General features: G+C 40.4%; 1 pseudogene; it reads left to right on the top strand.

The window, feature by feature from the left end:
* The first annotated feature begins 5,292 nt into the window (after positions 1-5,292).
* On the top strand, positions 5,293-10,136 carry LOC136313676 (ubiquitin-conjugating enzyme E2 B pseudogene; annotated as a pseudogene).
* The last annotated feature ends 1,794 nt before the right edge of the window (positions 10,137-11,930 follow it).

The raw sequence follows: 11,930 nt of genomic DNA on the forward strand, positions 1-11,930 counted from the left end.
TTTGTATCTTTCTGAAGCCGGAAACGGGGAGAGACAGGCAGACAGACTCCCGCATGCGCCCAACCGGGATCCACGTGGCACGCCCACCAGGGGGTGACGCTCTGCCCACCAGGGGGTAATGCTCTGCCCCTCCGGGGCGTCGCTTTGCTGTGACCAGAGCCACTCTAGCACCTGGGGCAGAGGCCAAGGAGCCATCTCTAGTGCCCGAGCCATCTCTGCTCCAATGGAGCCTCACTGCGGGAGGGGAAGAGAGAGACAGAGAGGAGGGAGAGGGTTTGAGAAGCAGATGGGCACTTCTCCTGTGTGCCCTGGCTGGGAATTGAACCTGGGACCTCTGCACGCCAGGCCGACGCTCTACCACTGAGCCAACCGGCCAGGTCCAAGCTGGTCTTTTTAACACACCTCGCTCCCTGGTTACCAGGCAAGTGGCTGTGAGCAGTATTTTCTGCTCTTTTCCCTGGAGTGAGATCCCCTCTGGGCTCTCAGCTTCACCCCCCTCCCCCATTCATGTAGCAAGGGAGATTCAGTTGCTCTCTACTAGGTTTGTTGTGGCTTCTTCTTGGCTTCTCGGTTTTTGAGAACTGTTCTTGTAGTCCAGAGTTAGTTTTTCACGCTGACTTTTCCTTAATTGATTTTTTTATATTTTATTTATTAATTTTTAGAGAGAGGGGAGAGAGAGAGAGAGAAGGGGAGGGAGGAGCAGGAAGCATCAACTCCCATATGTGCCTTGACCGGGCAAGCCCAAGGTTTCGAACCGGCAACCTCAGTGTTCCAGGTCGACGCTTTATCCCACTGCGCCACCACAGGTCAAGCTCCTTAATTGATTTTTATTCCAGTTTGGTGGTGAGAGCTGGGCGTCTGTGCATCCGCTTACTCTGCTGCCATCTTCAGGTGACTTTTCTGAGTTTTTTTGTAGCTCATTGTGTTTATTTGTAACTGGAATATTGAATTCTCTGTTATTTAAATTATAATCTGTTCATGTCTTTAGGAAACTTTTTACTTTCTTTCTGAGTCATCTTGTTATGTTGGTTATTCAAATTGAATGTGTTTCTGCCTGGGCTTTTGAGATAGTAAACTTTTTTAAAAAAGTCACTTTGTTAAGTACATCTGAACAATTCTGAAAGTTGATGTGTAGACGTTGTTCTTTAGATTTCCAGTAGATGTTGCTAAAGTGTAAGGTTTTATTTTCTCATACCTGCACCACTGGCACCTCTGGGATCTCAGTGGGATAACCTTGCTTCAATAGTGGAAAATATCTCATCATGCCCTGGGGTGTTAGGTGTCCCCTAAGTGTCTGGGTGGTTTTGGTCTCAGGACATCACTCTTGTGTTGGAATGTGGTGGTTATAGGGCTCTGGCTCTGCAAGTTTCCAGCATTACTTCCTTGTAAATATTGGCTACCAGCTGTAATGTGCTATCTAAGGAGTGTCTGCTGCTTCTACTGTGTTCTGCCTCTACCAGTGTTCCTGTAATAATGGGCAAGTTGTAGTGAGGGGGAAGTAAGTTCATGACTATGAGGCTTTTCCTTCTTGGTAGTAATAGTGGCTGCTAGTTTGTGGCTGCCACACTGCCACACTGCCATGCTGTGTTGCTACCCTTGTCATTGGGTTTAGCAGTGTCACTGGCTAAAATGTTGCCTATGCCCCTGCTACTCTCCAAGCTACAGTGTAAGAGCTGAAGCCAAACTCCTCTACCCTCACCACTGCTACTACATCAGCTGTTTCTGAGGAAGCACCATGCTGCATATGCAACCCCCACCTCTGTCCTTCCCTTCATCTCATCTCTGTGCTCATTCTGACATGCCCATCTTCAGGTGTCTTGATGCATGGGTCTGCCAGGTGTGTTTGTGTGTTGAGAAAAATTCCGCATTGAATTGTGGTTGTTAAACTTGATGTAAATTTAAAGGGAGAAACAAAAGAGTCATCTCACTTTGTCACGATACTGATGTCACTATAAATCTGCAGTTGCAACCCTTTTTACTCCCCCATCTTAGATGAATTCACACTTTTCTTTACATCTCTTCCTATTACAGCATGTTATTTTTACTTTTAAAATAATTTTTAATTTTTTAATTACAGTTGCAGTTTTTATTTTTTGTTCTCTCTATTTTTCTGTTCCCTTATGATGAGAATGTTGTTATGCTTGATGTTATCCTAAAGGCCCCTTAAAATCTTTTTTTTTCCTGTTTTTCCTCTATCTTTAAAATTGCTCATTTGACCCTCTATTTTATCTACTCTAGTGTTGATTTCCTGTAATGTAGTTTTCATTTCAATTATTGTATTCTTCATTTTATACTGGATCTTTTTAAATGTTTTCTATCTCCATTTTTTGTGTTTCTTACACTTTTGTTGAAGTTCCCACTGGGATCATTGGGCAACCTTATAACCAGTGTTTGATGTCTGCATCTGAGAGATTGTCTCTATTTTGTTTAGTTCTTTTTTTAAATTTCAGACATGTTTTTTTATTTTTCCTTTTGGCTTCCTCCTTGTATTTGTTTTTTATATATTAGGTAGATCTTCTATGCCTCCCAGTCTTGGTAGAGTGGCCTTATGTAGTAGGTGTTCTGTGGTGCCTGGTGGTACACTGTCTTTGTCACCTTAGTTGGGTGCTCCAGGTATGTCCCTTGAGTGGGTAGTGTGTGGTTTTGTGTTGCAGTGGAGACTTGATTGCTATTGGTACATCACTTGAAGGGTTTGACCCTCAAGGCTAATGGCTATGACAACTTTTCCTGACTATCATGGGGGGAGGCTCTTGTGTAGGGGCTGACCCCATGGAATAGGCTTTTCTGTAGCAGGTCTCTGGTGTCTGCAAACTCTGCTCTTTGGATGTGCCATTTGTGGAGGTAGTTGGTTGGTGCTCTAGTGTGGTCTTTTATTTTTTTAATTGAATTTTATTGTGATGACATTGGCTAACATAATTTTATAGGTTTCAGGTACCTAATTCTACAACACATCTCTGTATACTATATTGTGTGTTAAGTCCCCCGCCAAAAGCTAAGTCTTTGTTAATCACCATTTATACTTCTTATACCTTCTCCAACACCCACCATTCCATTTCTGGAAATCACCATACTGTTGTCTGTGTTAATGAGGTTTTTTTGGTCCTTTTTTGCACTATTCCTCTAACCTCCTTCTCTCACTACCCCAACAAATGTCAGGCTGCTATTTATGAGTCTGTTGTTTCTATTTTTCTTGTTCATTTTATCCATTAGATTTCACATATGAGTGAAATTATATAGTACTTGTCTTTATCTGACTTGCTTATGCTCTTGACTTAGCATAATGCTCTCCAGGTCCATCCATGCTGTTGCAAAGTATAAGATGTTCTTCATTTTTATGGCTGTGAAATATTCCTGTGAAATAATACCATGTATTTTTATCCACTCATCTACTGGGCTGCTTCTAGGTCTTTTAAAATAATGATACAGTGAACATAGAGGTGCAAATGTTCTCTCAAATTAGTGTTTTGAGGTTTTTTGATATATTCCTGAAAGTGAAATTGCTGAATGATAAGGCAGTTTCATTTTTAATCTTTTGAAATAACTTCCTGAATCTTTTCACAGTGGCTACACCAGTCTGCATTCCCCCAAGTAGTGCGTGAAAATTTTATTTTTTCCACATCTGTGCCAACACTTGTTGCTTGTTGATTTATTGATGATAGTCATTCTGACTGGTTTGTGGTGATATCATTGTGGTTTTTATTTGCATCTCTCTGATGATTAGTGACATTGAATATCTTTTTTGTATGCCTATTGGCCATCTGTATGTCTTCTTTGGAGAAGTGTCTATTTAGGTCCTTTGTCCATTTTTAGTTGGGTTTTTATTTTTTCTCTGTGTGTTGAGTTTTATAAGTTTCTTTTAAATTTTGGATATTTACCCTTTATCAGATGTATAGGTGAATATGTTCTTCCATTCAGTGAGTTGTCTTTTCATTTTGTTGATGGTTTTCTTTGCTGTGCAAAATCTTTTAAACACAACAATACAAAACCTATTTAACACAGTGAAAGTATTTTTAAGAGGGAAATTTACAGCATTACAGGCCTACTTCAAGAAACAAACAAACACAGCCTGACCAGGCAGTGGCACAGTGGAGAGAATATTTGCTGGGGATGCTGAGGACCCAGGTTTGAAACCCCAAAGTTGCTGGTTTGAGCACGAGCTTATCTGGCTTGAGCGTGGGGTCTCCAGCTTGAACGTGGGATCATAGACATAAACCCATGGTCACTAGCTTGAGCCTAAAGGTCGCTGGCTTGAGCCCAAGGTCACTAGCTTAAGAAAGGGGTCACCGGCGTGGCTGAAGCCCACCAGTCAAGGCACATATGAGAAAGCAATCAGTGAACAACTAAGGTGCCGCAATGAAGAATTGATGCTTCTCATCTCTCTCCCTTCTTGTCTGTTTGTTCCTCTCTATTTCTCTCTCTCTCTTTCATGTGCATGCTAAAAACCAAACAAACAAAAGAAACATACAGACACATCTAAAATAAACAATCTAACTTTATACTTAAAGGAACTTAAAAACAAATAATCATCAAAATGAGTAGAAGAAAGGAAACATAAATGACCAGAACACAAATAAAGAAAGTAGAATCTAAAAAAGCAATAGAAAAGAACAATGAAACCTAGAGCTGGTTCTTTGAAAATATAAACAAGATTCACAAACTTTTAACCCCAAGGAAAAAATAGAGAGGACCTAAGACCACCCTCAGGTTCACTGATTCACTAGAGGTATTCAGAACCCAGAAAAGCTTTTATACTCATGGTCATGGTTTATTATAGTGATAAGAGAAAAAAATCAGCATAGGCAAAACCTGTGAGGGTAGAGTCCAGTCATAAGCTTCCATCCCCTTCAGTGCATTATTGCAAATGGAACCCATCCTCACAATGATATGTGACCATATGTATGCAGGATTGCCACCTAGGAGATTTCACCACAGCCATCATGTCCACTGATATTTTGGGGTTTGGTCATATAGGCATGAAGTGACTACATTATTGACCTTAGCTACTCAGTCTCCAGCCTTTGCAGAGGTCAAAGTGATACTGCAAAGCCAAGAGCCCCACCACACACCACACTGTTAGCATTAACTATCTGGCATGGCTTAAAGACCCAGAAAAATATTCTTATCAGGATGCATATTCCAAAGGCTTAGAAGTGATCTTCCATGAGATAGGAAAGGGCTAGAACTTTCTTTGGAATGTGTAAGGTGTGGAGATCCCAGTCAAGCCTTTTCTGCACACATGGGATTGAATGAAATTGTGGAGATGGCCATCTGGGATGTGAAGAGACAGTGGCCATGGGAAGGGCTCGAGAGCACCCCAACCTCTCAGGCATCATCAGAGAAAATGGCTCTCACAAAGGGGCCTTGGAGGAGTACTGTATTAGAAAGGTAGAAGCAATAGTGTCCCAGAAACCAAGAGAGTAATAAATACCAGGGAAACCATAAACAATGTAACAAGAAATTCAGGGAAGAGGATGACTGGAGAGGAGATCCATTGAACTTAGCACTCAGGACGCTGGTGCCATTTTTAATGGAATGTTTTCGTAACAGTGGTTGGGGCTGGAAGCCTGACTGTTGGAGGCTAGAAATATAGCTCTGTGGACCTTCTTATCCTGGTCTAGGACCATGGCAGAGAGAGGGGAGTTTCCTTCTGCAAGGAACCAGGGATGCTTTGACCTCCAAGCTGCTGGCCCAGCAGCCTTGACTCTGTGTGGTTCCTGGCAGGCATGCCTTTCTTCATCCGGCCCTCCCAGGGAAGCAGAGAAAGTGTCCCAGTCCTATTTCCCACCCTTTGGAAAAGGGGACAGTTGCTTCTCTGGGTGTTTCAGCAGGAGGATCCTGTTTGTTTGATCTGAATCTGGGCTCCTGCTGGAGAGACCCAAACAATCTAAGTCAAAACAGCATGGACAGGAAACCTGTCTCTGAACACCAAGAATGTAACCAAAATAGCAAGTGTAATTCTGATATCTGCACCAATTGGGGGAGATGCCTTTACCTGAGAGAAATAATAATTTCAACTCAGTCCCCAAATGTTCTGGCCTGCAGGGCTTTGTGGGGTGCAGGGACTGCCTGGTGTACAGAGGTTGTGGGTTCACCTATGGGAGCCTAGGCACAGAGAGCAGGGGCTCCCAGCTCCCATGAACTGGCCACCCAAAGAGCCATGCAGGCAGAAGATGTGTTTTCACTGAGTGAACTGACCTGGTATTTTTGTTTGGTGAAGATTACTGAGAATTTTCGGAAGATAATATATCCTGGTTTTTATATTTTTAAATTATAAGCACTTTATTTAACTGTGGAATATTTGTGGACTCAAAACACTACAAACGCCTGACCTGTGGTTGCGCAGTGGATCAAGCGTGGACCTGGAATGCTGAGGTCACCGGTTCAAAACCCTGGGCTTGCCGGGCCAAGGCACATATGGGAGTTGATGCTTCCTGCTCCTCCCCCCTTTCTCTCTCTCTCTCTCTGTCTCTCTTCTCTAAAATGAATAAATTAAAAAAAAAATAAAAAAAATACTACGAAGATGAGAAAAATCACCCATAATCTTACATACAGAGAGAACTGCAATAAATGCTTTGTGGGAACTTTCAGTGTTTCTTTAAGTATGTAGACGTTGTGTGTGTGTGTGTGTGTGTGTGTGTGCGCGTGCGCGCGCGCGTGCACGCACACACATTTTAATGGTTTGTGTACCTCTTGTTTTAGTCTCTTTGTCACCTTCCTCTACTCTCCACAAGTGTCACTGCTGCCAGATTCTAGACATGTTCTGTACACATACAAGAAAACATATATTTATTTGTTTATATTCCTATATGCAAGTGGCAGCAGAGCATTTTTCTGCAACTTTAGTTTTTGAACTTGACAATGTATCTTGGAGAACTGTCCATAATATGTACATATCAGCTCCATCTTTTGTAAAGTTGCATAATATTCCACGGTATGATTGTGCCGTAATTTATTCAGCTATGTATTAGGAACATTTAGATTGTTTTCAGACTTTTAATGTTAATAAAAATACACTTTCTAGAATTGGCATTCTTGGGTCAAATTCCACATGTGGAGATCTATGACCAAACAGCTCTCTGTGGAGCTGGTGCTCATCTGTCCTCCCGCCTATAGCGGACGAGGAGGTGTTTATTTCCCTTTGCTGTCACTCACAGTTTGCTGCCACAATTCTAAAATTTTGTTGATTACATAAGTAAAAACTATGACTGCGTAGCTTACTTTGCATTCTTTTTAAGAGTGAGATTGAAGCTATTTTCTCGTATCTGAAGCGCTTGCATTTCTGCACTTGTGATACTTCCATGTTATTTTTTCACTTTTCTCCTGGGCTGTCGCTTTCTCTTCCACATTTTTGAGAAAAATGTATTTATATTTTGGCTATTACTCTTTTCCTTCTTCTTAGCCCAACAAGAATAAAACTAATGGCTGCTCATAGCATAAATTTTTTTTTTCTTCTTATTCCCTGCCTCAGACAGTCTGCTTCCTGCAAACATGGCTTAACAATGTGGCTCCTCTTTCATCCTTGTCTCTGATGCACCTCTCGGTGACCAAACCAGGCCCAGGTGGCTCCTAGCACCCAATTCCCTAGGAAGGAATCAGGGACATAATGGACCTTGTACCTCACCCAGGAAAGCGCTGCTTCTGCAGATTTTTATTTTTAAAAATTTAAAGCTGCAGACGTTTTATTGTTGCATTATCCTGTGTTTGACCTAAAATGCTTCCAGAACATCTCCTTATTTTATGCTTCATAACTCCAGAATTTTTACTACTGGGTGGAGTTTATAATGTTCACTGCTTCACTTTCTTGCTTTTGTGTAATTTCTTAAAGGCTTGAGGCAAAATGATGAATTTCCTTTACCTCTTTACATTCATAGTTTCTATGTAATTTTGCATGATATATCTCTCTGGTTTATAACTCTGGTTGGATTAATGTTTATCCAACAAAAATATCTTCTTTTGAGATGAATATATATAGTTTCTTCACTTATAGGTAATAAGAAACAGTAATTTCTTCTTTATAAAATTATTTTCTTTCATTTATTCCTTTTTATTATAGATAGAAACCACATATAGAGTCCCAGTCCCATTCCACACAAAAAGACAACAATAGGTGACACAAATAAAGTGATATGTGTATATTATAAGACTAAATGTGTGACTTAAATAGACAACAAAGAGCTGTACAAAGCAAACACACAAATTGATCCTAAACCTGGGGGAATACAAAAGACACGTACTAAAAAATTGATTTTTATTGAATTCAAATTTTGATAGCCTGTAAATATATTTCATAAAAATAGCATAAAACACAATCCAATATAGGTCTTCCAACTTTCCAGTTTTTTCCCTTAATCACACATTTTCTAGGCATTATTTCCTTTGCTAAGGATAGGATGATATGTTTTATACCCAAAGATCTTTAAATAGCATTCTTCAGAGGGCAGTTTTATTTAGTTGAGAAACTTCTAGCAATGACCTACAGGTTGGGATGCTCAGGTGGTAAAAATAATTTAGTTTTGCTGGAAATTTATGCGTTCTATAAAATTCTTATCTGTGGTAGTTGGTGGAGGGCCAAAAGTGCCTTAGAATTTAATATTGTTGATTCCAATGCTCACTGTGTTCTGGAAAAACAAGCAAGTGCATTTTTTTTTTTTTTACTTTAGCGCTTTCCCTCTTCTTATTCAAAGATGCAATGTTCTAAAGAGAGATATTTATGGGTAAAGATTTTCTTATCCTCAAGTCTGAATGTGACTGGGCTATTTGAGCTTTCTCCTGTGACTTTCAAATCCTTTAAATTTTTTGTCGAGGTGTTGACCTTTTAATTTTATCTGCTAATTTTAGAAATAAGCACAGGGCAAAAATTGTAGCCTAGTGAGTAGACAGACATAGACACCAACTTGTAGAAACAACACGACTTCACTCTGTGCCATTCCCTGCTATAAAACTGCCCTAGCTACAGTGAGTTTTAGGATCCACTCAGTCTTTTTCACTTAACTGCAGTTTGTACATTTTGAGGTATCAGAATCTAAGAGAATGTCAGACAAGAGACTCTTCCTTTCATATTTTAATGGACAAATTTTAATGGACTTTATTCATGTGCTTAAAGGTAGAGACTCTCAGGTTCCTGAGTAAGCTGTCAGAATACCAGAGTCTGTTACTTTGCGCAAAAATGATGGCCAGACCTGGCTGGCAGGGAGGGGAGGGGCCTAGGTAGAGGTGATTACTTTAGGAAAAATGTTTTCTTTATTTGATCAGTCTAATATATTTTTAACTGACACGTTTCCAAGACCCAAGGGAATTGTTGGGTGAAACAGTCATCTGTGTTCTACTTTTGGGGTTCATCACCATAGCCAAGCACACAGGTCTCTGTAGAACCTTTTTCTTAGTCTGCAGCTCTTTTCTTTTTTTCCCACTTCAGGCATTAATAAGAATTTATCATGTATTATTTACTAGATAGGCAAAACTCTTTTTTTCCCTAAAGGGGAAGTTTTATTTCAGAATTTAGGCAATTGTCCAGTGTTTGTTATCCAAGAAGAATAAACACACTTAGATTTATTGTTATCTTAATTTCTGTTTGGATAGAGAGGAACAATGTAATAACAATAACTATAGAAACAATAGTTAGCAATTAGTATACATGGCAGCCAGTTTTCAAAGCACTTTATTTTTGAGATTAACTTGGAGTGGCTGAGGAACATATCCATCCTGGCCCACAGGAGGCTCATGCGGATTTCAAGCGATTGAGAGAGTGCCCATTTGTGAGTGTCAGTGATGCCCCATCTGAAAACAACATGGTGCAGTAGAATGCAGTTATATTTGAACTTGAGGAAACACCCTTTGAAGATGGTACTTTTAAACTAGTAATAGACTTTTCTGAAGAACATCCAAATAAATTTCCAACCGTTAGGTTTTTAGTCAAAATGTTTCATCCAAATATGTATTGTGGATGGTAACATATATTTAGATATCCTTCTGAATTGAATGAGTCCAGCACATCTTCTATCTTAGCATCAATTCAGTCTCTGCTGTATGAACTGAACCCAAACAGTTCAGCTGATAGCCAGGCAGCACAACTTTATCGGGAAAACAAACAAAAATATATATGAGAGAAGAGTTTGACAATTGTTGAAGAAAACTGAGAAAATTCATAATAGACAAATGGTCTGTTAATCTTTTCTATCATTGTTGTGTATAATTTACCTCTCAGTAGAAAGACTAACAAATATTAAGTGTCACAGGTTTTAAGAGTTATGCAGCCTGACCAGGTGGTGGCACAGTGAATAAAGCAGCAGACTGGGATGCAGAAGACCCAGGTTTGAGACCCTGAGGTTGCCAGCTTGAGCATGGGCTCATCTGGTTTGAGCAAAACTCACTGCTTGAGCCCAAGGTCGCTGGCTCAAGCAAGGGGTCACTCACTCTGCTGTAGCCCCCCAGTCAAGGCACATATGAGAAAGCAATCAATGAACAACTAAGTTGCTGCAATGAAGAATTGATGCTTCTCATTTCTCTCCCTTCCTGTCTGTCTATCCCTCTCTTTCCCTCTCTCTGACTCTCTCTGTTTCTGTCACACACACAAAAAAAAATAAAAAAATTAAAAAAGAAAGACTTGTATGTCAACATAGAGCTCCATGTTTTATAGGACATACTCGAGCTCACTCCATGCTCCCTGGAGCTTTAGCACAAGGGAATGCCCTTGTTGATCAAGCTACCCAAAAGAAAATTATTTGGAGCAACCATGACAGATTGAGCAATTCAGTCTCATACTATTCATCACCAGAACGCTGTAGCCCTGTGTAAACAGTTTCAACTTTCTCGGGAAGCAGCACGGCAGACTGGTAAATCCTGTCCAAGGTGTCCTATACTACAATCTGTCCCTTCATTCTGAGTTAACCCTCAAGGACTCCTACCAGGACAACTTTGGCAAATAAATGTTACTTGTATACTTTCATTTGGCAAACAGTCCTATGTCCACGTTACAGTGGATACTTATTCTGGATTTATAGTAACCTCTGCCAGAACAGGAGAGGCTGCTAAGCATGTTATAGCTCATTGTCTGTATGCATTTTTCTATTATTGGATTTCCTAAACTGGTTAAAACTGACAATGCTCCTGCATATGTAGCAAAAGCATTTACTGTATTTTGTCAAACCTTTCAAATTATGGGTATTTCTTACAATCTTTAAAGCCAAGGTACTATTAAAGTGTACCCAGCAAATATTTTAAGGTCAATTTAAAAAAATTTAAAAGGGGGCAGTCATATCCTGAAACTCCTATGGGTCTACCATATCATGCTTTTTACTTAAAAAATTTTAAATTTCTTTTGAATGTTGATTAACAGGAAATGTCAAATATTTTTCTCCTGCAAACTTCTACCTTCTTTTATTTGATCCAGCTAATCACACTGTTTTGTCTTTTTCCAAATAGCTCCAGATATACGAAAAAGGTTTATATAGGCAGATAGGGATCCTCAACCCCCTCAGTGAGATCTTCTGAGCATGGCTTTTAAGGTACTAAGAGGCAGAAAAAGCCCAATAGAGATCAGGTGAAAGACCAGCTTTTAGGATACACCCTTAAAGGCCCCAACGCCCCAAAGGGGTCTCATAGGATTCCATCTGGGTTCTGCTTCAATAGTGGAAAGGAAGGTCATTCAGCTCAAGCCTGCCAGACTTACATGCCTTTGCTGTGAGGAAACAGGGACACTGGAAGGTAGGTTTCCCTCTCGCTCCTCTAAGGGAGGGTTCAGTCTCTTCCAGACCTGCTCCAGCCACCTATGACCTAACCTTGCCCAGAATGCTGGGGTTTGCCACTGAAGGCTAAAGGTGCCCAGGGCCATTGGCCCCATCTATGACACTGTGGACGAGCCTAGGGTATTTCTTCCAAGAAGCAGGTAAACTGATCTCATTTGCACAAGGGCCACTTAACTATGTTTTGCC

Source organism: Saccopteryx bilineata, chromosome 9 (genome assembly GCF_036850765.1).
Source record: "Saccopteryx bilineata isolate mSacBil1 chromosome 9, mSacBil1_pri_phased_curated, whole genome shotgun sequence".
Lineage (NCBI taxonomy): Eukaryota > Metazoa > Chordata > Mammalia > Chiroptera > Emballonuridae > Saccopteryx > Saccopteryx bilineata.